This window comes from Amphiura filiformis, chromosome 1 (assembly GCF_039555335.1).
Source record: "Amphiura filiformis chromosome 1, Afil_fr2py, whole genome shotgun sequence".
Lineage (NCBI taxonomy): Eukaryota > Metazoa > Echinodermata > Ophiuroidea > Amphilepidida > Amphiuridae > Amphiura > Amphiura filiformis.
The window spans coordinates 13766227-13792697 of NC_092628.1; the positions used below are offsets into that span (position 1 = coordinate 13766227).

The 26471-nt window shown below is 41.1% G+C and overlaps 1 protein-coding gene across 1 annotated transcript in view; it reads right to left on the reverse strand.

The window, feature by feature from the left end:
- LOC140157218 (serine/threonine-protein phosphatase 4 regulatory subunit 4-like) overlaps nucleotides 1–26471 on the reverse strand; it is a 185339-nt gene that overhangs the window by 149216 nt on the left and 9652 nt on the right. The window lies entirely within an intron of this gene.

Consider the following 26471-nt stretch of genomic DNA (forward strand, 5'->3'; position numbering starts at 1 on the left):
TATATTTATTATCTCAAAATACTAGTATAAAATGGTTATGAAAAAGTTTATATAATTATATTTGTGACAGTAAGAGTGAAGTATAGGCCCTACGTAGGGCCTACACCGTAGGCTTATATTATTGAATGCAACATATCATAATGGCATAATTATAATGACACTTCAATACTGAACAATTCTAATTTTAGAATCTGCCAGTTTATTATCCGAAAAACCGACTATGGACTTTCACTTTTAAGCAGAACTTTACCCCCTGTTTACCCCGGGACTTTGTTCTCTAAAACACACTGTCAATCATACTTGTTTATCTCTAAAATCTAACCACAAGACTAAGCATGGTTGTACAATACGCACTAGATGCGTACGTTCATCCACCAACTTTCGCGCCAGCACAAAAGCGCCGCATTCCTAGATAGTTGTGTACCATGTATAGTTAATGGTACCAGTACGTGTCGGGAGGATTTAAACAATAACGAGATCTGGGCGACCAATCACAAGCCAGATTCAAAGATGCATTACATCATAGAGTCCCGTGTTAAAAATGTTAACTCAATCCAAAGTCAGTAGTCCACTTGGGAAGCTAACAAACAGAGGGCGTGCCGTGACTGAAAAGATCAGTTGTGAAAATCTATCAATTGTGCACACATTAATTAAATCAGAGTTTTAAGCTTAAATGTAATAGCCAGAGTATGTACAATTGGCAAGTGGACTACGGAGAAGTCTACAATTTCACTGGCAAGTTCAAGTTGCTGATAAAGAAACAAAAGTATCAAAGAATCAGGAAAAAAGGACTCAAATTGAGCAGTTGTCCTAGGTCATGTAATGATATTGTACTGTACTGGGGTTCCAAGGAGAAATGCTTTCCATGCCAGCAATGAATGAAAAAACTGAGGGATGAATGCAGCAGTTATTGGTAAATTGGGAGGAAATTTGATTTATCGATTTTTATCGATATTAAGCATGATTAAGTAGCCAATAAATCCACTTTTTTAAATCCTGACATTGACGGTCCTTAAAGGTAGGCATAATGTATGCAACATGAGTCCTGATCTTTCATTATATAGACCACTTGAGTGACTTGACATCACTGTTTATCAACAAAGCAGACTACGATGCGTACGCACACTGCAGGGCAACGAACAATGGAAATTGCCATAATGCGCGCAATGCGCGCGCGCATACTGCCGGGCAATGACGTCACATGCCAAGTGGTCTATACTGCACACAAAAAGTATCCAAACAAAAGCAATATCTTAAGGATGCACACAGGATCACTGAAGTGTTACATGGCCAAAATTGAGTTTTCATCATTAATGTCATCTTCAAACCGTATTTTATCTTGTCATTAATAGATTTTAAAGAAATCTTAAAATTTGAACCATAAGAAAAGCTATTTTAAAGACCCTTTTTCATTAAAAATTCGTCAAAATGCAAAAGCAAATAAATCATTGTTTTCCAGCAATATATCGCGTTCTCTAAACGCGTACTGCGGCGTACAGCTAGCAAAGACACGCACACATGATAAACTGGATGGGCGAGGTGATTGCTGATTGAGGCGCTGGAGTCGCCAATCGCGATAACTACCGTATTTTATCGTATTGATCTCTTCCAAGGTAGGTAAAGCTTGCACCATTGCATTCGTAAACTGCGGGCCGACAGACCACCACCGTCCCCATCCTAGAATCAGTAGGCCTACTCGATAAATTTCGCCAAAAAAAGTGCTGATATAGTGGTATAAATTATAGGTTTTTTATATGAACATAATTTAGTGAATTTGTTGTTTGTTTTTATTTTGTTTTTCAAGTTTCATTCTGAACTTGAAAAGATGAAATTTATCTGTAAAAAGTAGTTACCCGTAAGAAGCCCTGTAATGATGACGCAATCTGGTAGATACGATAGAAAACGTAGGCCCTAAATATTTTGCTAGTAGGCTAGACTTAGCCCGTACATCATTAGGCTTATTGTTTTATGTTTAAAAATTTGTTTTATTTCATTCATTCATTCATTCATTCATTCATTCATCATTCATTTCATTGTTATTATTTGATTTACCAAGTTGGTGTAGTTGGACAAGAATATAGGCCTATTATATTAGCTTATATTTATGCAGTCCCAGCCTTGGTTCGGGGGCCTCTGCGGTCGTTCAGTCTCGTCTTAATTTTGAAGACCATAAAATAGGCAAGCAGTTACTACCGGTAGGCCTATATTAGATACCTAAGGCCCTGAATAATGTTTCAAAGTGTTATTAAAACACGGATTTAAGATTCGTTTTCAAACGTTCTCTCTCCTGATTGATTATGATTGCGATAAAAGCTTTTGGTTTTACAACACTCTTTGCGTAATGTTTTGGCCGAATGCCTTTTTATTTGCAATGTTTGCCTGGTTTTCAACTTTCACGCTTATAATGTTTTCTGCATACTTTAAAAGGTAAACTGCTTTAAAGCATTTTTCGTGAATGTTTTCATGCAGTGTTTTAAAACGCTCTTTACAGCATGATGCCTATCTGGCACGCCTACTGCGCTGCATAAACCACAATCTAATTTAAAGCCACAAGTGTTCCGCTTTTCTACTTTTGAAATTCGGTTTTGTTAGGCTATGTCAATTTCCGTGTTTTTCAGTTTTCTTGTGACCTCTCCGTGTTTTGCCCGCTTAACATAATATATAGGCCTACTTTTTGTCCGTTTTACAAGAAGTTTATTCAAGACATATTACAACTTTTACCCCAATTTTTACACGTTTATTTGATTGAAAACAACAACAGACACACTTTTTTTTAAATGTTTGTTGTTGTATTTTATTCACTTTTTATGCGGTACAAAATATTTTACAACTTTATTGTAGCTTTAGGCCTAATAGGCCTATGACCTTTGTACGTGTTTGACATTCCGTAAAAAGTTAAAAATAAAATATGATAACTACAAACAATTACAATAACAAAAACGGAATATTGAGTAATGCGACACATCAGAATCTTTTCAAATTTTACTTGGGATTCCTGTGGTGTAGGCCTAGCTATAACGGGCGTTAAAATCTCATTGTCGCGGACGAGCCGTTGTGGTGCCTCTCAAGCACTAACTAAAAAGAAAAACCAACGAGTAGTAACAACATCATGTTTGCGGTTCAGAAAAGGACAATGAACATAAAATGCAATATTTGTCAACACCAAAAAAAAAAAAAAAAAAAAGGAAAGAAAATAACCAAAAACGATAAATTAAAAACATTGCATTTTTAAAGCAAAATTAAGAAAATTAGGACAAAACAGAAATCACAATTATAATATGTCTCAATTTATTCTTCATTTCATAAAACTTCCTGATTATCTGCTAAAATAATTGCTTGTCAGTTATTCTATGCTACTTTTAATGTTCTGATGTCCGCAAATTTTAATACAGAGCATGATCTTTTTTTGTACGGAACAGGACAAAATTGTGCTTAAATAATCATGGTTTCGTTCGGCAACACTACCATGCACTGTGCAACTTATTCGCGTAACCTGTCTGTTCTGCGCGCCCTGTCGCTTCCTCAAACGCTGACGCTTGACGCCTGGCCTTGCTGCCGCTGCCTTGCCGGAAGCTCTGCTGCACCATGGAAACAAGACTGCAGTAAATAAAATGATTACACCATGTGGTTAAATATCTGCCGAATGTGCACGGATAATTTAGTAAAATTGTATATTTTACCTTCTAAATCACCAAAAAAATGCCAATCTGCTGCAGTTGGACGCCCCTTCTCATTTTCTAACTTGACCAAACGTCACAAGTCACCGGAATAACCGGATTATATATTTATGGAATAATCTTCAAAAATGGACCTAAAATCCGCTGTATTTTTCTAAATCGTGATTTTCGGCAAGTTCACTTTTGACCACTTTTAACCATTTTTGGTCCGCCATAGCGTCTAAATGAAGCATCACTGAGGTAAGTTTTTAAGTCAAACGCTTAGATATGGCCAAAATCTAGATAGTGTTTTTTCATTTTTTTAAATTAGGGCCTAGAACTTTTTTTATCACCCATGATTCAAAAATTTGAACACGGGTCATACGTTTTTACTGATTTTTTGCCTATATTTTAAAAACTAAGCAAAATTTCGAAAAAATAAAAAAACACTTTCTAGATTTATTTGTCTAAATTAATAAAATTCATGTTTTACAGTTTTGATTTTCAAATAATTTTTTATGGCGGACCAAAATTTTTGGTCAAAAAGCGGTTTTTGGGATTTTCTCGAACATTGTACTTTTTGACCCAAAACTGACATTTTAAATGGATTGATGAGCTCATTTCCGTTCAAAAAATGTATACTTTTATATACTTTACATAAATAGTTTTCGAGTTATGAGGTGAATAATAATGGATAATTAGTGATCCTGTGTGCCTCCTTAAAAGACACTCAACCAAAAGTACGAAATTGAAAAAGTAAAAAATTGAATGCAAAAACAGAGCCTGCAGCATTTCAGAAGTGACAAATTTGGGCTATTACCTCTTTCATGGTGATTCCTGTTATTCGAACGCTGAACAGGTTCATCATAGCATGACAGATCAACACTCACTCATTGTGCTCATAATTAGCATGTTTTGGGAGTCTACATGTATGTAAATTTTGTCACTTCTGAAATGCTCTCTTTTTGCTGCCGAATGAGGTATCAAAATAAGCAGAACAAAATTCTCAATCTATTGACGTACTTCATTTGGTGTTTAGGTTTAGTGTCTTTAAGATATTGCTTTTTGTTTTGAGTGTTCGGATACTTTTTGTGCGTAGAATACATGTAGTTCCCACGTTTATCAATGTTGCCTATACATTGAAATGTAAATAGTTTCATCAAATATAAGTGGATATAACATTAGTTACAACACCCAGTTGTTCAACAGCATGGCTGGAATTCCAAGAAACATTTATATTATACTTTTTAAAGCACTGGTTCAAATGTTCTTGAGTCCTTCTATGGAGATCTTTCGTGGCAAGTTGTATATAACCATAACACAAAACGGATTTGAAGAATGAAAAGGTCACCTTGTTCGATCAGTTTTCATTCATCAAGAACCAGGTCTTGAGATTAATTTAGCCAGCATTCTGGGGGTCACAGGCATAGTATAATATATTCATGTTTGCTAATACACAATTGTCTGTGCCATCTAATTTTCTATTATTTCTATGCTGCAAAATGTACTTTCTTCCAAAACGGACACATTTTAAGTCAAGATGCAAGTCTGTATGCCTTCCTCGGGGCAGTAAAGTAAAATTAAATTTTGTGATTTTCTCAAAAACTGCTCACAAAATTACATGCAGTATTGTAAATATCTTTTTCCCCCTTCCCCTAAGAGCAGATCTCATCCCCTTTATATTTCCAAAGAGCAGATTTTTGCCTTCAATTATCAAAGTTGGGTGAAGCCACCCCCGAGTCAATAATTATCTTCCATAAACTACTGTAAACAAGCTTAAAGTTCTCTAGTGTTCCATCAATTTATTTTTTATAAGTTTTGTATGGAATAATTTCAATGCTAATTATCAGCATGAGCTACATGTACATTGTCTTGCAGAACAATTTTTCTCAAGCCGTCCTGATATCGAACTCCAATTAACAAAATGATTGAAGACCTGGATCCGGGACCTGGATTTATTGGGTCAACCCACGGTGGGGTCACTCAACTTGCAATAGTGACCGCATACGATCGTTACCAAAATCGCGGAAAAGGGGTATTTTTTAGGGCTTGTCCATGGACAAAATTGTCTGTGAAATTGGACAAATAGGGGTGTTTTATCGCACAAATATCCGCGAAATTGGAAAAAAGGGGTTCTTATTATTTTCTCCCGATCCCGTGGATAGCTGGCCCCCAGGAGCTGCATGGCCAGATAAATAAATCACAGGAATAAATTGATGCAGTTATTGTATTTCAACAACCACCACTATGTATCTCTGATTTATATGCAAGGGGTACTACTTGAATTCTGTGATGCCCTGTTGATTACTAAAAAACATTCATAAAAGCCTTCTCCTTGAAATGTTGAAATAGAGTCAAAATTGCAAATGTGTCCTCGGAATCTAAAAAATAGGGGTGTTTCAGAGTACCATTTTGTCCTTGTTTTGGAGTAAAATTTCATGATTTGTCCTTGAAATTGACTGCGAAAGGGGGTAATTTGTACTTGTGGTAACAGTCCTATGCGTCCCCCCTGCCAGGGAGTGACCCCACCGGGGTCAACCTGTATCATTCAATATCCAAGTCTTGAGATAAATCTAGCCAGCCTTTTTCTTTTATTATCTATTGACAGTATTATTAGTCCCAAACAAAAATGTTTGGTAGACTCATAACCGGTGCGATCTTACCTTTCCGATGTTGATTAAGATACTTCTTGCATCGATCCCGAGATGCGGAAAAACCAATAGTCATTTTGTCCCACATAAATGAATAAATAACAAAAACCCCCCGATCCCCCGAGTGGACTCACCCATTCGGTGACGTCACACACGATAATCACCCCTTATCCGACTTGGGCAGCCCCTACTCGGCCAAACTTGTAGGGGCGGCGGGGTCGGGATAATCAACATCGGAAAGGTAAGATCGCACGGTTATGAGTCTACCAAACATTTTGTTTGGGACTAGACTCAGTACACCGGTCGATCTTACCGCTTCCGATGTTGATTAAGATACTTCTTGCATCAACATCTGAAAGATCGATCTAGCAAGTAACCGACGGATGGAGGTACAAGATTGGCCAGCATCTGATAAGGATCGGGAGAGTGGGTAGCATGGTAATCGCGAGGTCAAACTATTTCCCCCCCTCACGGCCGGGAAACAGAAAGACTACGTGAACAGACAAAAACCCTGAACTGAAAGTTCAGTGGTTAAGAATAGAAACACTGGTTCTTACCATGTTGGAATTCTGATTGTCCATAAAACACCTGATACCCAACCACCATATTATCTCCGCAGAATGGCCCTGGAGAACTTATCGCCTGGTCGTTGGTTTACGTTTTTGTAGTAAACCGTGGAAAAGGACGACGGGTTCTTCCAAGACACAGCCTGACAAATCTCTTCTATGGGGACCCCTATGGTAGGCCCAGGAAGATGAGATAGATGTGGTAGAGTGGGCCTTGGGGCGAGCGCCTTTGCCGCCCCGAGTCCACCAACACCTGGACCAGCCACCGTGCCAGAGTCTGTTTAGCGGCTGGACCCATGCGGTTCTGCGTGAGTGATAAATAAGCGGTCATGAGCCCCTCTTAAGGTTTGTGTTCGGCCAAGGTAGTGCTGTAGCGCCTCACCGGGCACCACAACCTGTCTTCGGCTATTGATTGAACCCTGCCCAATACTGGGGAGGAAGAGGGCGAGTGTCGGAATGTACTTCGCTCATTTTTGCAAGGAAATCCTGGCGAAGAAACAGCGTCGCCCGTTGTTAGTAAATACGGAGGCTGACTTTGAGACTGCGTGCAACTCTGAGCAGCGCCGTCCCGAAGCCAACGCCAGAAGAAAGGCCGCCTTAAGAGTGACGTATTTGAGGGTCGCTTTTGACAGGGGCTCAAAAGGGGGGCCCTTAATATACTCCAAGACTGTGTTGAGGTCCCATGGAGGGACCACCTTCCTTTCCGGCGGGCGCTCGTTGAACATACCGTCGAGAAGAAGACTTAGGGACCCATCTGAATTGATAGTCGACCGTCTTGAATCCTCGATGAATCGAGAGAATGGCTGACTTATAGTTGGCTATCGTTGCCTGCTGAAGTCCTGACCTGAACTTTTCTGTCAGAAAATCTGCCACTAGAGGCACAGAGGCTCTAGTGGGAGATGTATTTCTCTCATCGCACCATGCGTAGTAGGGAGCCAAACGCTGACTATACGCACGGAGGGTAGACTCTCGTCTACCCCGGCGATGAGAGAAGCAGCTTCTGATGAAAAGCCTCCCTCCGCCGCACGTTCCTGATAAGGGCCATGCAGCTAACTGCAGGTGCTCTAGTGGTAGACTTGGTACCTCTCCCGGGCATCCGGAGTAGATTTGGTAACTCGGGGAGTACTCGCGGCTGTGCCGCTAGTAGATCCACCATCGGTCGAAACCACAGGTGTTTGGGCCCGACCGGTGCTATCAGAATGACGTTGCAATCCTCCCTCCCGATCTTGGTCACCACCCTTGCGAGTAGCGAGATCGGGGAAAGCGTAAGCAGTCATTCCTCCCCAGTCTACGGACAGAGCGTCCCACGCCGAATGCCTGTGGGTCTGCGACCCTCGAGCAGTACACCGGCAGCTGATGATTGCGATGAGATGCGAACAAATCTATCGAGGGTGGTACATCACCCGAAGATCGCGTCTGGGCGACCTGCGGAGCAAGGGACCATTCTGTAGGTCCCGACACCTTTCCTCGTGACAGATCGTCCGCGAGGGTGTTGGTGACTCCCGCTATGTGCACCGCTCTCAACGTAATCTGCCTGGCCTTGCACCACCCTATCAGGCGTAAAAGCGTGCAGGCACAACCGTGGTGACCTTGTGCCCCTTGTCTGTTGAGGTAGGCCACCACGGTTGTGTTGTCCGCTTGGACAACGATATGAGATCCACGATCACCTTTCTCGAAATGCTGGAGAGTTCTCTCCACTGCCCAAAGTTCGAGAAGGTTGATATGGAACTCCGCCTCGCGTGGCCGACCATAGGCCCGAGACTGAGTCCTCGTGGATGTGGCCCCCAGCCCAGTTTTGACGCGCCGGTCGTCACTACGTGGACGCACCGCTGGTGCAGGGAACCTGACACCTTGAGTCAAATTGGGCTGATGGGTCCACCACCAGAGTTCCTCTCGCGCGATCTCCGACATCGGAACCGCGAGGGATATTGGGTGACGACTGGGCCTGTAAAAGGCTAGAAGGTGTAGTTGTATAGGCCTCATGTGAAAGCGGCAGTACGGTACGAGGTCTACCATACTGGCCATAAGGCCCAAAACCTTCATCCATGCCACAGCGGGTGCTCCCTCTGACTCGCCACGAGTCGGGCACACCTCGCCATGTTCGCCACCCTCTCGGTGAGGGCGCCGCGATCCCTCCTTGAGGTTGATCTGGGCCCCTAAGAATAGTGGTGTCTCGCGTCGGGACCAAATTGGATTTCTTGACGTTGATCAGAAATCCCAGGTCCCGCACCGCACGGACTACTAACTCCACGAGACACTGTGTCTCCAGTGGGTGCGTCCGTAAATGAACCAATCGCCCAGGTAGCAACACATGTTGACTCCCCTGCGCTTCAGGTACGCTGCCACCGCTTCTGACCAGGAGTGTAAACACTCTGGGGAGGTGGACAAGCCGAATGGCAGGCATCGAAACTGGTAAGTTTGACCCTGTACCTTGAAGCGTAGAAACCTCTGATCTTGAGGTGCGATCGAACATGCAGATATGCGTCCGAGAGATCTAGCGATGCCGCCCACATACCCTTGATGGGGCAGGCTAGCACCGAAGCGAGAGTCTCCATTCTGAACCTCTTGGGCCTGATGAACTCGCTCCACGGCTTGAGGTTCCGAATGGGCCTCCAGCCGCCGGTCTTCTTTGGAGCCAGAAAAACGTGCTCCAAAAACCCTTGGTGAAAGGGGGGGGTAGACCGGGACAATCGCTGCTTCGTGAGAAGCTGAGTGACCTCTGACAGTAGTGCCCGACGCTGGGGGCCGTCTGGCGGCACTACCGTGGACCTCTGAATTGTGCAGGCGCACGAGGGGTGGCTGGTAAATTCCAGCCTGTAACCCCCACTGACCACTGACAATACCCAGGCGCCCGGTGAGATGGCATGCCATCTCTGGGCGTAATGCACAGCGGCCGCCCACAGGGGAATCCTGTGGAAGTCCAAGGCCTGCCGGCATGGACTGTCGACCGCCGTGCCCTCAGGACCGATCTGGTTTGCCACCCTTAGAAGAACGGCTCTTCTTAGGGGGCTTGCCATACTGGTCCAGCACTACTCTTGCGCTTCCCAGTCTTTTTGGGAGGTGCTGGAGTAGCCTCGGCTCGGGTGTAGTCTGTGGTGGCGTCCTGCTGAAGCCGGAGCTGGCGCTGAAGAACGCTTAGAAGACTTCTTCTTCTTGTGCTTCTTCTTCGCTTTACTGCCCTTCCCTTGGTCAGGGCAGCCTCCGACTTCTTCAGAGTGCTCTCATTGGTGGCCTTCTTTGCCCGGTCCTCAACCGTAGCGCAAAAGGCCTGTCCAAAGAGTAGCCCCTGTCCCACCGAGTCTGACTTCTTCATTGCATCAGCAAAGTCGGAGCCGTAAGTTGACTGGAGGGACAGACAGGCATTCTCCGGCGGCGAGATGACATCCTATGGGCTAGGCCCATAGAACTCTCGTTGAGGTTAGCTGTTAGCACCGCTAACAGATTAACCTCGCGGAAGAGTTCCGACGCGTTGCCCGTGGTCGTTCGCTACCTTCCTACCGAGGTGCTCGGCAAGCGTGGTAGCGACGCTTAGAGACTCTGATAAGCGGCGTGCTCGCGCTTATCGATGAGCTTTAGCTCCTCCTCCCACTGGGGGAGAACGACCTGCGCGCCTTAGCCGCTAGCGGCAGGCGCTGGCAACGCTCTGGATCCATGTCAGGGACCCTGAGGTAGGTTTTCAGAGTCCTCCTGCGAAACACGCAGTGGAAGCGTGCAAGCACGCGGCGTCGAAGCTCCAGCGAGCCTGACAGCCCTACGAAACCTACCCTTGAGGTCCGCCGGAAATGCAAGTGCGGGCGACCCTTGTGTGGACGCGCTTAGCTGGGCATCCTACTGAAAAGATGCCCTGGTCCTCCTGAACGGACTCCTCCTGAGAGAAAGCCAGGCCCAAACCTTGGGCCACACGGCTCATCACCTCAGCGGTGTCCGCAGGCAGACCATTGCTAGCGAAGTTCCTCACGGGAAGCGGGGAAGGATACCTGAAGCTAGCTGCACAGTCTCAACAGACTGTGAGTCGCTACTGGTTTCATCTTCCGACTCCTTTCCCTCGCCTTCAGACTCTGACTCACTCTCTGATGAGGAAGAGGTCTGACGACGGCATCTGAAGGTGGACAGGAGGTGTCGCCACCGTGGCTAGCCAACTGAACACCAGCAGAAGAGGGAGTACTCCCGCTAGACCCCGAGATGCTAGCTATAGCACCCGGGATCCGCGACGCTCTCGCTGCTGTCGCCTAGCCATAGCAGTGTGCGGCCTACCCTGAGCTGTATCAGGGTTAGCCACTCGCCGCCCGGGGTGGGTAACAACTGGTGGTACTGCTTGCCCAACGCTAGGCGGCACTTGCCACGGTGGAAGACCGTGGAAGAAACCACCCTGCGGCGGATACCACGGGCATACCCTGTTGGTAGCTGACCCTGAAAGGATCCGCCACCAGGGAAACCCCATGGAACGGCAGTACCAGTACCGCCTCCCCCTGTTGCCACAGAGACTGTGGTAACCAGGACAGTACTGCGGTACCTGCGTGGTTGTAGCGTAGGTGCCCGGTAGGGCTCCCGGCCGCGTACCACTGTACCCATGCCTCACAGCGCTCCCCGCTAGAGGATCAAGCCGTGTGTATGGGTACCCCGCCATACTGGCTGTCCCTTGGCTAAAAGGAGCTTGCCTAGTATCACGGGTAGCTGAGCGTGTATACCCTCGATCAGTCACCTCGCTACCTGAATAGGCAGTATCAATCAATGGAGCCATGCTCCGCTGAATAGATAGTGATCGATCATAAGAGGGTAATTGACCCATTGACTGTAATGGATCACCCACGCCTGCTGGCTCTCGAGGACATAAGTGGGTTGTTGATCAGCCAGGCTGTTCAAACTACCTACCCTAACCTCTTGAGCCTCGCCCAAGGTCGCTGTGTGTGGCGGACCACTCACGGCAGCTATGGGCGCGTGCATAGTGGCTACCACTGAAGTCAAGCCGTAGCTCGCCTCGGTAGCTGCCACTGTTTGCACTTGGGTCGCTGTCCCGTGAGAGACTGCGAGCCCAACCCCGGTATAGCCGCTAGCCAGTCCCGGAGGACAGCCGGCAGCCATTCCAAGGCCCAGGGAATCACTCGGCGGTCCCACCATGGAACGCTGCCGTGTGACAACCCCAGTTGGTTCTGCTAAGACTACACCTGAAGCGCGTTAGCCCCGGTATCGTCTCTGCTAAACCCATGCACGCGTTTTCATTCGACCCTTGCGGGAACGAAAGGCGTGCTGCGTGTCGTGGATCAACCCAGGCAAGCCGGGTTCCACTGGCACGCCATGCGTGCTACAGACCGGCCGAGGCAAGTCCGCTGCACGCTGTATGCTAGATTCAACCCAGGCAAGCCCGGGTACCCTTGGCATACTGTCCGTCGCCGGCTACTTCGCGGGTGCTAGACCCGCTGTTCGCTAGCAATAGACGGGTGTCCACCTGCAAGAAGCTCGCTAGGGATCTCACTGGTAGAGTGGTACTCGCCTGTTAGGGCAAGTACCGCCCCTGCTGCCTGCTACTAGCTTAGACGTAAAGTCAGTGCTTTCGCTGGCTGCTAGGCCTTCGGGCTCGCTAGCAGTCCCGGAGGGTCCGCCTGCTTGCCGGGACCGGAGCCCCAGAGGTTACCTTAGCGTGGCCCTTGCCTGCCTCGCTAGTACCTACCATATCAATCTTACCTGTAGGCCTCTGTTTCTTAGTCTTCGCCTTCTGTCTGTGTCAAGACCTAAACAGCGCTACTTTCTAAATCCTCAAGTGGATGTCCGATAAGCCTATGCAAAAGGAAGCACACTTATTTGATTTAGAGCAATCCCTGTGGGAGTAGCAGAGTGGATGCGGTCCCACTCTGGTACAAGGGAAGGGCATGATTGACAAGGCCTAGACATTGTAGTAATCGGGAGCGTACAGCACTACCCCGAACACAAGCTCAAGCCCAATAAACAGACCCACACGCACAGTGGCTGACGCCGATGGAGTGGTATGATATCAAAATATATATACAAAGGGATGAAAAACTGAAAACCTTTTGGGGAAGATTTGTCAGGCTGGTCCTTCGAAACCCACCGAACTCTTAGTAGTAACTCGGCGCCATCAGACGCAGTACTGAAAGATATAACGATAGAGCACACCATAAACATAGCGATAATCACTCACCATACATGTATACACAGTACTGTACAAACATCTATTGTAACTTACTAGTCTGTTATAGTTGTTTTACGTGAGAACAAAAATAAAATGGCGCCCTAAGGGCGGCCATTTTGAAAACGTGTGTCCCTTATATGAACGGACACACACATACAAGCTAAGTTTTTGGATCGTTTTTGTCACTTTTCTAGCCGAAAAATGTCGTCAAAACTATCTCCCTAGCGACTATACTGGTTGGTTTTACCTCAGTGTAACAAACAAACTGTATATCTAAATCCTTTGGTTCGTAATGATACTTAGCGTTGGTAAAGAAAAATCCACACGTCTATCTCATCTAGAAACCAAGGAGGATAAGGGGTGATTATCGTAGGTGACGTCACCGAATGGGTGAGTCCACTCGGGGATCGGGGTTTTTGTTATTTATTCATTTATGTGGGACAAAATGACTATTGGTTTTTTCCGCATCTCGGGATCGATGCAAGAAGTATCTTAATCAACATCGGAAACGGTAAGATCGACCGGTGTACTGAGTCTATACTTTCTTCAAAAACAGACACATTTTAAGTTGAGATGTGAGCTGTTATTAGTGCCTATAAAGTTATTAAACATGTTTAAATGTGTACCGTATTTGTTTTGTGAATTGTTTAATAAATATTAAACATCAATATGAATTCTGTTCAGATATTTATTATTGTATGAATATATGAAAATAATTTCAGGTAAAATCATGATTCTTAGGGTAAAATTCATAAATTTAGGGTATAATTCAGCATAAGGTACAATCCATGTCAAAATGTTTGAATTTCAAAAGCTTCCTCCCTCACCCAACCCCTTCAGCATTTCGCACCTCTAAGCTGGCCTCAAAATGATGCCCTCACCCCATATTAAAAATCTTCCGGAGCATCTGAGATATCATGTTCCTGGACTCACCTGTAGTTATTCCCTTTTGCCATAGGAGCGAAGCATAGTAAGTACTGTATCTAATGTGAATAATTACTATTAACACACTGGAACCAAGAGCAATTTGTTTTTGAACATTGCTCCTGGTTCACTGGGATTTTACAAGCAATATTTGAATAAACAGGAGCAATTTTCAAATAGTGCTCATACTCATATGCTGCATCAAGTCCAAAAACTGGACCGGTTCATGTGAATTTTATAAGAACAAGGAGCAATTGGTGGCTTTACGGGGGGAAATTAGCTCCCCACGCCCCCTTATTTCCAGGCTTGCCCAGGGACTACACAATGCAAGCAAAGATTCCAGTCCTACATTGAACAGGAAACCATGTAATTTTCATCCTATTTCTGCCAGTCTCGGCGGGGAGCAAGTCAAATATGCAATGTGATCAGGATAAATGAAATCTTTACCTCACAATTGATTTCCTGATATAATGGCAAATACCTTAACAATCTGTCTTTTCATCAATTGTGTTTCAGCCTCATGATATCGTCCATAACTCACTGTATGCAAGTCCAATTTTGGTGACAATTTCAGTATTTCAGTCTTTGAAATGGACAAGAGATTAATTTGATATAAAAATACGATTGCAAAATCGGTGTTTCTTGAAAAGTGACACATCCAACTGAAGAGCATATCTTGCATATAGCAGCCCATACTTTTATAACTGGGTCAATACCATAAACTGGGTTAAATTACTAAGTACATACAATGCGCTATGTTTAGCATCGTCGCCACTGGGCTGTTTCAACACAAAATTGGGCCACTTTTATCTATTTTAGAAGTAAAATCCCCACATTGGCAGAATGGAAGAAGGTCATAAGTGCATTGTATTGCCCTGTCACTTACAGCATTCTCCTGATGATCCAATTTCTAGCACATGTTACTGTGGCAAATGTGCACATCATAATGATATGAAGTTGTCATTTAAAGTATAAAGAAGTTTATTGTTTGGGCTACTTTCCAACCTTAGCTGCCGGCCCTTGGTGCATGGACACAGCATGGTGTGCAGAACTTGGAAAAAACCTTATTGGTCCAGGGTTGCCAGAATGGTGAACATATTTAAAGGTGTTCAATGGGGGAAAGGAAGTATGTACATACAATAATATGTGGAGGTTAATTTCTTGACATTCAGTCAATGTTCCTAGCAAAACACAAATTATTGTGTGATTCATGCATTCACAATCATTTTGTGTAGGTGTGCGTAGAATACTATAGAATGGGCTCTGCCATGTCAGAATCAAGTATTTACCTAGCTGGGGGGTTTACACCCCCCAGCTAGGTATTGTAATCGTTCGGGTTCTTCCGCTGGCAACAAACCACTGTAATCTTCCCGTTTTCTTCCGCTGGCAACTAAGTGAAATTGCACATGTTTTTGTACTTTATGCACCAAACCCTCTATCTTTTTAACCAAATATCCCACAGAGTTGTGCGATATGTCAAACTTTTCCTCTGGTCATAAGGAACAAAAAAAGTCAGTGGTCACATCTCTGTAAGATCATTGGTTAATGAGATATAGTCACTTTTTTGTACTTTATGCACCAAACCCTCTATCTTTTAACCAAATATCCCACAGAGTCGATGCGATATGTCAAACTTTTCCTCTGGTCATAAAGAACGAAAAAGTCAGTGGTCACATCGCTGTAGGATCATTGGTTAATGAGATATAGTCACTTTTTTGTACTTTGTGTCAGGGGCGTTTATTCTTCCGTTAATCGCCCCCAAAGGGGAGGGAATAATTTTACCCCTTTGGGGAAGAATTTTGCATTTTGAAAAAGAACAAAAAAAGAGAGGGGAAAACCAGAAGAAAGTCAACAGGATTTAAGGAAAATTAAAAACAAATTAACTAATTTTGGGGAAAATGTATAACTGGAACATGTATTCTTATGTTTTATGGTATTTTTGGAATGAAATAGATGGTCACTGGCTGGCAGTGACTGCTCTACAGGGTGTGTGAATTCATCAAGTGTCATTTAGGGAAGAATTATAATGGGTACATACCATTAGCATGTTTATGTAGTGGTCCCCTGGCTTTTACCCATTCCCATCCCAAAAATAATTATTTGAGGGAAACCATGGACTTTATAAAACAGGGAAAGTTGGGTCAGTAATTCTTCCCTGTCTGGGCAATAGTGACTAGTGGTCATACTATAGGTAATAATGCACAGTTTGCACACTAAGATTAAGGGAGCTCTGCTTTGCATCCATTTTCTTTTTAGTTTGGACATCTGCCTATTCTAGGGAAGCATTTAGGATTCTAAGGGAAGAACCATCAATTAGTTAACAGCTCTATTGTCCAAGTTTATCTTCCCTTTTAAACCTCAGCTTCAGATCCAAATCCTTGATTATTCTTCCCTAGATGCAATAGTTCAGTGGCATTCTCCGAACTCTGCAACAGAAGAATTTTAATTCTAAGGCTTTATAAATCAGGGGCAAGCGAGTCACCACATATATAAAAGAGCTGAAGACGCAAAAACCAGATAGCAAAAAGCTCAAAACACCTATACTTTTATACAGAGCAAGTGTAATGGTACAAAAAAAAGCTGAAAATAAAAACAAAAAAGCTGAACTCCCACACCCATGTAAATAATAAATCACAGCTAGCTCTGAAAATAATAAAGAGCCTAGAGGTGTTTACCAGCCTGTCTTCCCTTTGAACCATTAGTCCTTAGATGCAATGGTTCAGTGTCCAGACTATACCATCTAGGAAAGAATTTGATGTTTTAGGGAAGACAGAATAGAACAACTCACAACACACCTATGTACAGTCAGGGAAGGGAGGGAACAAGAAAATAAGGAAAAGTACATGTAGATAGCACCCGGGGGAGGCACTCGAATATGAAAGTGACATACCTGTGCCCACCAGTGTATGAAACTAGGGGTCTATCAGTGTGTAAATTTTCAGAAAAAAGGGGTCATTCGGTGTTGGCAATGTAAAAAATGGAGTGATTTTGTATGGGAGCGCCTAAAATTTCACATCATTGACAATCTAAAATAGCTTTTTACCCAATTTTACAGTACAACATAGACAAAACTCAGTTATTTTGCTCAAAATGTGTGTGAAGTGTGCCGAAATTTCAATTTTGAGGACTAATTGTTCAAGAAAGGGGGTCATTCAGTGTAGGCGACTGAAAAAACCCCAGGGTCATTGGGTGTACTATAGGATTTGCCAAAAATAATGGGGTCTTTCATTTCATGGGCTCATGACGTATGTCATTATATGGGAGTGCCCCCCCAGAGATAGCAACCAACCTAAAATTTTCACTTTTTGGTCCATTTTTCGGGTTTTCAGTTGGGGAAGAATCTGGGGACGGATGTGACACCGCACGGTAGGGTGAGGGAATAATTTCAATTTTCTGGAAGAATAGACACCCCTGCTTTGTGTACTTAACCCTCTATCTTTTTAACCAAATATCCCACAGAGTTGTGCGATATGTCAAACTTTTCCTCTGGTCATAAGGGACAAAAAAGTCAGTGGTCACATCTCTGTAGGATCATTGGTTAATGAGATATAGTCACTTTCTTGTACTTTGTGTACTTACCCCTCTATCTTTTTAACCAAATATCCCACAGAGTCGTGCGATATGTCAAACTTTTCCTCTGGTCATAAAGAACGAAAAAGTCAGTGGTCACATCTCTGTAGGATCATTGGTTAATGAGATATAGTGACTTTTTGTACTTTGTGTACTTAACCCTCTATCTTTTAACCAAATATCCCACAGAGTTGTGCGATATGTCAAACTTTTCCTCTGGTCATAAGGAACAAAAAAGTCAGTGGTCACATCTCTGTAGGATCATTGGTTAATGAGATATAGTCACTTTTTTGTACTTTATGCACCAAACCCTCTATCTTTTTATCCAAATATCCCACAGAGTCGTGCGATATGTCAAACTTTTCCTCTGGTCATAAAGAACGAAAAAGTCAGTGGTCACATCTCTGTAGGATCATTGGTTAATGAGATATAGTCACTTTTTTGTACTTTGTGTACTTAACCCTCTATCTTTTTAACCAAATATCCCACAGAGTCGTGCGATATGTCAAACTTTTCCTGTGGTCATAAGGAACAAAAAAGTCAGTGGTCACATCTCTGTAGGATCATTGGTTAATGAGATATAGTCACTTATTTGTACTTTATGCACCAAACCCTCTATCTTTTTTAACCAAATATCCCACAGAGTCGTGCGATATGTCAAACTTTTCCTCTGGTCATAAAGAACAAAAAGTCATTGGTCACATCTCTGTAGGATCATTGGTAAATGAGATATAGTCACTTTTTTTGTACTTTGTGTACTTAACAATCTATCTTTTTAACCAAATATCCCACAGAGTCGCATGCGATATGTCAAACTTTTCCTCTGGTCATAAAGAACAAAAAGTCAGTGCTCACATCTCTGTAGGATCATTGGTTAATGAGATATAGCACTTTGTGCATTTAACCCTCTATCTTGTTAACCAAATATACCACAGAGTCGTATGCGATATCTGATATGTCAAACTTTACCTCTAGTACGTGAAGACGGCCTGATTGGCGCTGAGGTTCATATCGGTGCGTATGCACCAAATATGTATCTTGTAAACCTTAATAAGTTTTGCCTTGCCTTGCTTCGTAATCCTGTTTAAAAAAAAAAAAAAAAAATGTTCCACTTGTCCCCAGTTTCCCTAGGTATTTCGTCTTTAAGCTTACTGATATACAGGGATTGAATACGAGTGTCACGGCCCTGGTTAGTGTGCATTCAAATCAGAGATCCCTGTTCAAGGCCATCTTACTTAGCCGTCGGAAATGATTGCAAATTACACATTTGTAATCATTTTGACCACAAAATATGATGTGAAAACACAAGTAAGCAATGAGAACAAGTCCTCAAACATTTGAAATTTGTAGCTTAATACTACAACCTGATGATGTACTCATCCCAGGCAAACCTTAGTTAACACATTTGCTAGTCAGCCAAATACGCCGACAAAATGCATATTTACATAGAAATTTAAAACAACTGGCGAAGAAGGAAACCTACATAAATATGTTTTCTATACTTCACTTGACCCAAATATATGATTTTTTATGGTGATAAGACAATCGCACAAGGAATTTTAGAGGATTTTGATAGCAGTTCCATTAAAAAAAGCTGCTATCATAATGAGACTAAGATCTAGAAACACCCCGAAATGCCGTTTTGGGGAATTTTGCTAGCTGAATCTTTTTTGATGAAAGTCAATCTTTGACAAGATGTAACTTTGCTACGGAAAGTGCTATGAAAAAAAGGTTTTCAGTTTTGGCTTTGTTTACTCAAGATTATAAGAGCTTTAATTTGATATATAAAATGATGCAGTTTGATGGCAAATTTGAATTCACCTAGCATACCTAATATACCATGTACATGTCAGATGTACGGTATATTGTATTGGCAAATATCCATAAAAGCGTTCATTATAAAATTATTTTGATAAATTGTCACATTTTATGACCTTCCCGGAGAAACGGTAGCCCAAAATGGGTTATATTTCATAATATGCAGACGAATGGTCAAATTAATAGAAAAATACCTGTGATAAATTTATCTGTACACATTGTCGCACTCCGAGTGACGTATAGTATATTTGCAACCCTGTGGTGGATTTGCGAACAATTTGTCGACATAATGATGTTCGCGGAGAAAAGGTGGCCCAAAATGCGTTATTTTTTGGTAATATGCAGACGAATGGCCAAATTAATAGAAAAATAGCTGTGATAAATTTATCTGTACAAATTGTCACACTACGAGTGACATATGGTATATTTGCAACCCTACTGTGGATTTGCAAACAATTTGTCGACATAAATGACCTTCGCGGAAAAACGGTAGCCCAAAATGGGTTATATTTGGTAATATGCAGACGAATGGTCAAATTAATAGAAAAATACCTGTGATAAATTTATCTGTACACATTGTCGCACTCTGAGTGACGTATGGTATATTTGCAACCCTGTGGTGGATTTGCGAACAATTTGTCGACATAATGATGTTCGCGGAGAAACGGTGGCCCAAAATGCGTTATTTTTGGTAATATGCAGACGAATGGCCAAATTAATAGAAAAATACCTGTGATAAATGTATCTGTACAAATTGTCGCACTACGAGTGACATATGGTATATTTGCAACCCTACTGTGGATTTGTGAACAATTTGTCGACATAAATGACCTTCGCGGAAAAACGGTAGCCCAAAATGGGTTATATTTGGTAATATGCAGACGAATGGTCAAATTAATATTAAAAAAATACCTGTGATAAATGTATCTGTACAAATTGTCGCACTCCGAGTGACATATGGTATATTTGCAACCCTACTGTGGATTTGCAATTGACCTGGGGAACATATTGGAACATTTTGCACGGGTCAGCTCAAAAGACATCATTCTGGGGCCAAATCTTAGAATTGCGTTATCTGAAAATCTGTAAGAGGTACAGGGCTCAAACTCGGTGACAACTCATGACCAGGGGTGAATTATGGAACATCTTGCAGGGGTCTGGTCAAAGGTCATCTGGGTCAAATCTTAGAATTGCATTTTCTGGACATCTGTGAGGAGTACAGGACTCAAAACTCGGTGACAACAAACCTCATGACAGGGGAACATTTTTGGAACATTTTGCAGGGGTCAGATACCTCCACAACACCAACATGCCCCAGCTAGGTTTGTGGTCTATGACCACCATTTGCCTCTAGTTCAAATTATGTTCTGTTGGCTCTGATGTACTTGTTTTTTACATGAAACCCCACATATTGGGCTGTAAATCTGAACACAGTACTCCCAAATACATGGACCATGTTACTAAATCACAGATTACTAGGACCTGGCAAAAACTGCAATGTTTTTAGGTAAAAAACACCCAAAAAACACCTTGATTCATCAAAATGCGAGAAAATCCATAATTTCTTGCCAAAAAAAACAAAAAGTAAAAACAAACCAAAACATTTTTTTTAAATATTTTTCCCAAATGTCCAAAAATGAACTTTTGAGCCCAGATGTGTGATTATGGAACAACATTTTAAAACCACACAGGTCACAGGTCATGCTTTACCAATCGACCTAAAAACTCATAACTAAATCAGCTTAATATTCAGATTTGTATGAGTACCATACCTTTTTTTTCAGAGCTTTTTAATGCTTTCAAAAAACATCCTATGAGTGTATGTGTAGTTAGTTTTTAGTTAAGGGGCCAAATTTTAAAAAGCCGACTTTCATCTGGAATATCTAGCAGCACATCAAAAACTGCATGTTTTTCCCCCCAACAATTTTGTTGTTTTTCAAAGAAACAGGAAATAAGGTTCAATCAAGATTTTAACATTGCATGAGAGTATCTCTATCTTGGCAAATGGCTACCTCCCCAAAACAACAACAAAACAAAGAGGAAAAGGAGAATCCCTACATATCCCGCATTCCTTGCTTTTTATGGTAGCCCAATTTATGATTGCCCACATTGACTACATGTACATGTAGCGTGGTCAGTCATTAAGTAATTACATTTAATTAAGTTGCATAGTCTTGAAAACATTAAACAATCTAGGACCATATGTAACAAAAGTTTCCTGATAACACACACAGCAATGCTTTTACTGCACTTTGCACATTATGCCAAGCAGCAAAGGCAAAATACATTGTTTCCTGGTTAAGAACATGAAATTTATAAATCATGACATTTTCCAATTATTGGTATTAGTGAGGCCACCAAATAAACATTCCACCTTACAAAACAAACCATTGTTGCGTATAAATATTTTTCTAACACCTCTTTTAAACTTGAGTATTTTAAGTCAAATAATCCGAAGTGAATTACCATGTACTTAAAAACTGTCAATCAATCAATCTGACCAGACCTGTGACAACCACCATCACTCACCCATCTGGACATGGGACATTGCAACAAAATAATAAACAATCTCATTGGATAAGGAGTGGGCTGTGAGAAACTTACACTATCGTCATAATAATCAAGTATGGTAAAGAGGTGGTTGCTATGGTTCTATGTACATTACAAACAGTCTACAGACAAACATACATGTACATCAGTGCATTAATTAGTACTACATTGTAGGATATTGTCATATTATGCCAGGGACCCAGGGTAAATCAGGGACTGTCTTTTGGAATATGCAGGAGAGCATTAATTAGCTCTTCTGAAGACGTCAAGGAGAGCTGTTTAAGAGCATTTACAAGAGAATGTACGGAGAGAATGGTCAACTAAGAGCTAAAAATCACTCTCCTATATCAGATTTAAGGAGAGCAGTAGAGAGTGATTGCTCTCACTCTCTTCAAAAGGCAGTCCCTGAGAAAATCTCAAAGCTCTGTAAGATTTAAGATTAGTTACATACCTAAATACTGCACAATGCATATTTCAAATGTATTTCTTTGGTTAAACATGTTTTTTTGAATCAGGTGATATGCCCAACAGGAAGAGCGCATTACTTGTGGTGCATTGCCGTAATTCCAAATGGTGTACATAGGTTATATTAAACAGAACCTTGATTGATAATAAAATTATAGTCAAGCCAAATATTAATATCTGCAAGCTTCATTACGTAACCTTGATTGATAAGAAATCATGTTCAAGCCTGGAAGCTAACCTAAACCACATAAAAATGTTAATATCCACGAGCTCAAGTTCAAAGAGCACTGCCCCTCACTCATAAGCCAATTTGCTCTCATGGATAGTGGTACTCTAGATTTTAAAGCAGGTTACATAGTTCTTCTAGAAGGAACTTACATACATGTTGCTGAGAACCACAGTTCAAATCAAGGCAAAATTTGAGCAAGGCTTTCTTCATTGTTGAAAAGCTGTTTTTTTATGTACATAATATACCAGTATCCAACCAGATAGGCTACAGAGCATGCATATTCTTCAACAAAACTGATTGCACATGATGTGATTTTGAAACATCTGAAAATGTCATTTGAAATTGTCTTTTACTTGACACTACATGTACATGTATAATTGGTAAAAAATGATGGTTCATGTATAATATGTATCAAGACTGAAGCACACATCATACAATCTCAGTAGTTCTGTTACACACATTTATGTGTGCAACATATGTGCTGTGGTGAGCTAACTGAGCTTTAAGTACTTTCATTGTGTGAAGACATTGTATAGCTTACGTATTTTAGCTCCGTCTTGCTTGTTACTATATGGTCATTTTCACAGTAAAGGGTGTAACTTTTGATTTTTTGGGTCAAAATTTCAAACCACTTAAATATGTTTCTGTTTACTGAAATCATGCATAGAAGCAACTTAAATTCCAGTAAAATAATTTTCAAGGCTTAAACCTTTTGATTTCTAATAAAAAATTTGACATTTCCATAACATTTTGGTTAAAATCTAAGAAAAAATGTATTTTACATAACCTCAGAAAATTATGACATGAAAGCTGGAATACATGTGAAATCCCATTCCAAAGTAAGTCAACAGATACAAGTTAAATTTTATACCATGTTTTGCTATGTTTGTAATTGCAGTTTTGAAAATTTTTAACATCAAGTGTCATTTACAATGGAAATTTCCAAACCTTAAACATATTTTTTAAGTTTTAATTGGGTTCCTAAAATAATTTGAATGTCTAACTTCATGTACAAATACTACTTGATGAAAGGAACCTCCCAGCCAAGTTTCACAGAAATTGGAGTTAGATTTTAGAATTGGCAATTCAATCGATTTGTGTTTCGGAGGCTTCAGTTAACAACACAGGTGATCATAAAAGTAAAATATTTGGCTAACCACTACAAGTTGACATAAAAAATAGGTAAAAAATATCACAATTACCAATTTTCATGCTTTGCTTCTAAGTATTGAATTTCAGTTGTGACAAAATTTAAATTATCACAGCAAGTCATTTTTTTTTTTTTTTAGGCTTCATGTTAACAATTGTTAAACATTGCAGAAGTAGTTTTTTTTGAAAACAACAGTGTTGGGATCATCTAAGCTGTTATTTTCTTGTGTATATTGAATCAATGATTCAATGCGGCAGATATTGTAGATTTATCACATGTTAATTTTTTCACCCATTTGTTAAGTATGGTGTTTTTTGCATGTGAAGCCTCCGAAACAGGCTTTTTTGGATATCAGTATATTTTTCAAACATTAACCATAATGTCAAATTTTTTTAAATTTATGACATTCTGCACATATCAAGTAATAATTACAATGCAGATATCAGTATGAAACACACCAATTTAGATATGCGTAGATGATAATTAATCTTATTGTTGTTTCGGAGGCTTCATTTGTTTCGGAGGCTTCAATTGTTAACGGAAAGTTTGTATTGGGTCCCATTTTCAAACGGTGATATATATCTCCACGATTTAAAAACATGTGACTTGAGGATCTACTTTGCTACATTTTGATAAATAGATTGGATGAGCTCTTTTATTTATATTTGCACAAGCTTGCTGAACAGTTTGTTTCGAGGCTTCAAAAAAGTTAACGGAAAACGGCTCTTTGAAGTCAAGATTTTATAAAAATTTTAAAAGCTTGCAAATCGACTAATTTTGTTACCCATTTCAAGTTAAGATAACAACTGTTATGAATCAAGAAGAAGTGAAGAAATAACCAAGAATTATGAACCAAAGCTACACCCACAAAGTTTGTTAACAATTGTTAACGGAAAATGAAGCCTCGAAGCGACAAATATTGAAGTCCGGTTCTCAAAAATACAGGGCTGTTCACAATTAAATCTAATGTGGCAGTGTTTACTGAACATATGACTGTACTTTCAGGATAAGAAAAATTATCCATGAACTAACTGAAGAAAACACAGGGTTTTACAAAAATGTTACTGTTTTTTATAGTTTTTCAAAATGGCAATATTAAGTACATTTAAGCCTGCTAAAACTGAGCGCAGTAACTCCCAAAGCTGATTATGCTACCCAAGGTAGCTGCTAACTAGATGAAATAAGAAAAAAAAAATCATGGAATTCTGTGGCTTTATTAGAACACTACGGATTAAAATGTTAAAAATCCAAAGTTACACCCTTTACCGTGAAAATGACCATATAGGAAAATTACTAATTTTGTGTTCATTGTGAAACTCTTGATACATCAGCAACTTCGCGGGTAGCATCATGATGGCATACGTGGCAGCTGCAACATTTTCAGAACTGGCCAATCATGTTTGCGTTCGCGTCTGTATCCTATGCTGTAGTTTATACACCATGTGTACGTGGTGGGAAAGTTCTACGATGAACAGTGAACACATATTAAACTTCATTTTCCTGTAAATCCATTTGAACTATTTGTTACTTGAAATTGAACTTCAACTGCAGCATGTGTTGTTTGTTGTTTTTCCTGCCTGTTTAGTTTACAAATAGTTTGTATGTTCAGGTGTACAGTGATATTCATCTCTTGATTCAGTGCACTTTCTTTTCTATTGTTTACTAGATTCTTGTCAGTCTTGTTGTTTTTGCATGTTTTACACTTCTGTGGGTTTTGCAATTGGTAATTTGGCTATCAATGTTAACCTGCAAAGGACACACATTTGTTACTATACAGTTACTTCTTGTCACCCTGCATTCTGTCTGTGTTTTACTTGTTTCCCCACATCAATACCTGCTTTTTTCAGTTGTGTGTGTGCACTAGTAACTGTTTTTCCTTTAAAAAGCTACAGAATGAAACACCAGATGCGAAAAATTGTGGTCTAAAATATGCCATTTAATTCTACTATGTAGCCAGGGATTCTCAACTGGCAGCGTGCGCGCCCCACATGGCGTAGTAAATAATGCAATCCAAGTTGTGCTTAACCGCATGCAAACAAAAATTAAAACTAAAAATCTGAAAAAGAGCTACATGTAGATTCAGTGATATACGATCAGGGAAATGTAACCGGTCACTAATTCTCGCTATTCACAATAAAGGCGCCGCCAGCAGTTTGCGATGTAATCGTGATGTATCATGGGAAAAGGTCGACATCCAAGTCCGCTAATACTGAATATTACCATGCTATTACATAGGAACATGTGACAATATTTTTTAGTTTGTCAAAATAAAGGTGTTACACGCAAATCGATACTCAATAATACTTAATAATGAGATTTGAAATGTGCACAATTAATTTTTTCTCTATCGATTTGCGTGTAATACCGTTATATTGGCAAACTAAAAAAATATTGTCATGTGTTCCTATGTAATAGCATGGTAATATTATGGCGCTGGACTTGGATGTCGAATTTTCCCATGATACATCACTAATATCGCAAATCCGCTGGCGGCGCCTTTATTGTGAATAACAGAATTGCCAGTGGTCATGGTGGTAAGTTTGTATTTGTTTATTAATTTCCATTGATCATTTATAACCATAATTATTACATAACTGTTTATATGCCATTTAAAAGCAACATAACTATGTAGGGTTTATTTGCAATTTTTTAATGCTACAAATGTATGTAAAACAAGAACCATCCTAAGCCATTTACAATGCATATATTAAGACCCTTATAAGCTGATCCCTGCACCCCACGCC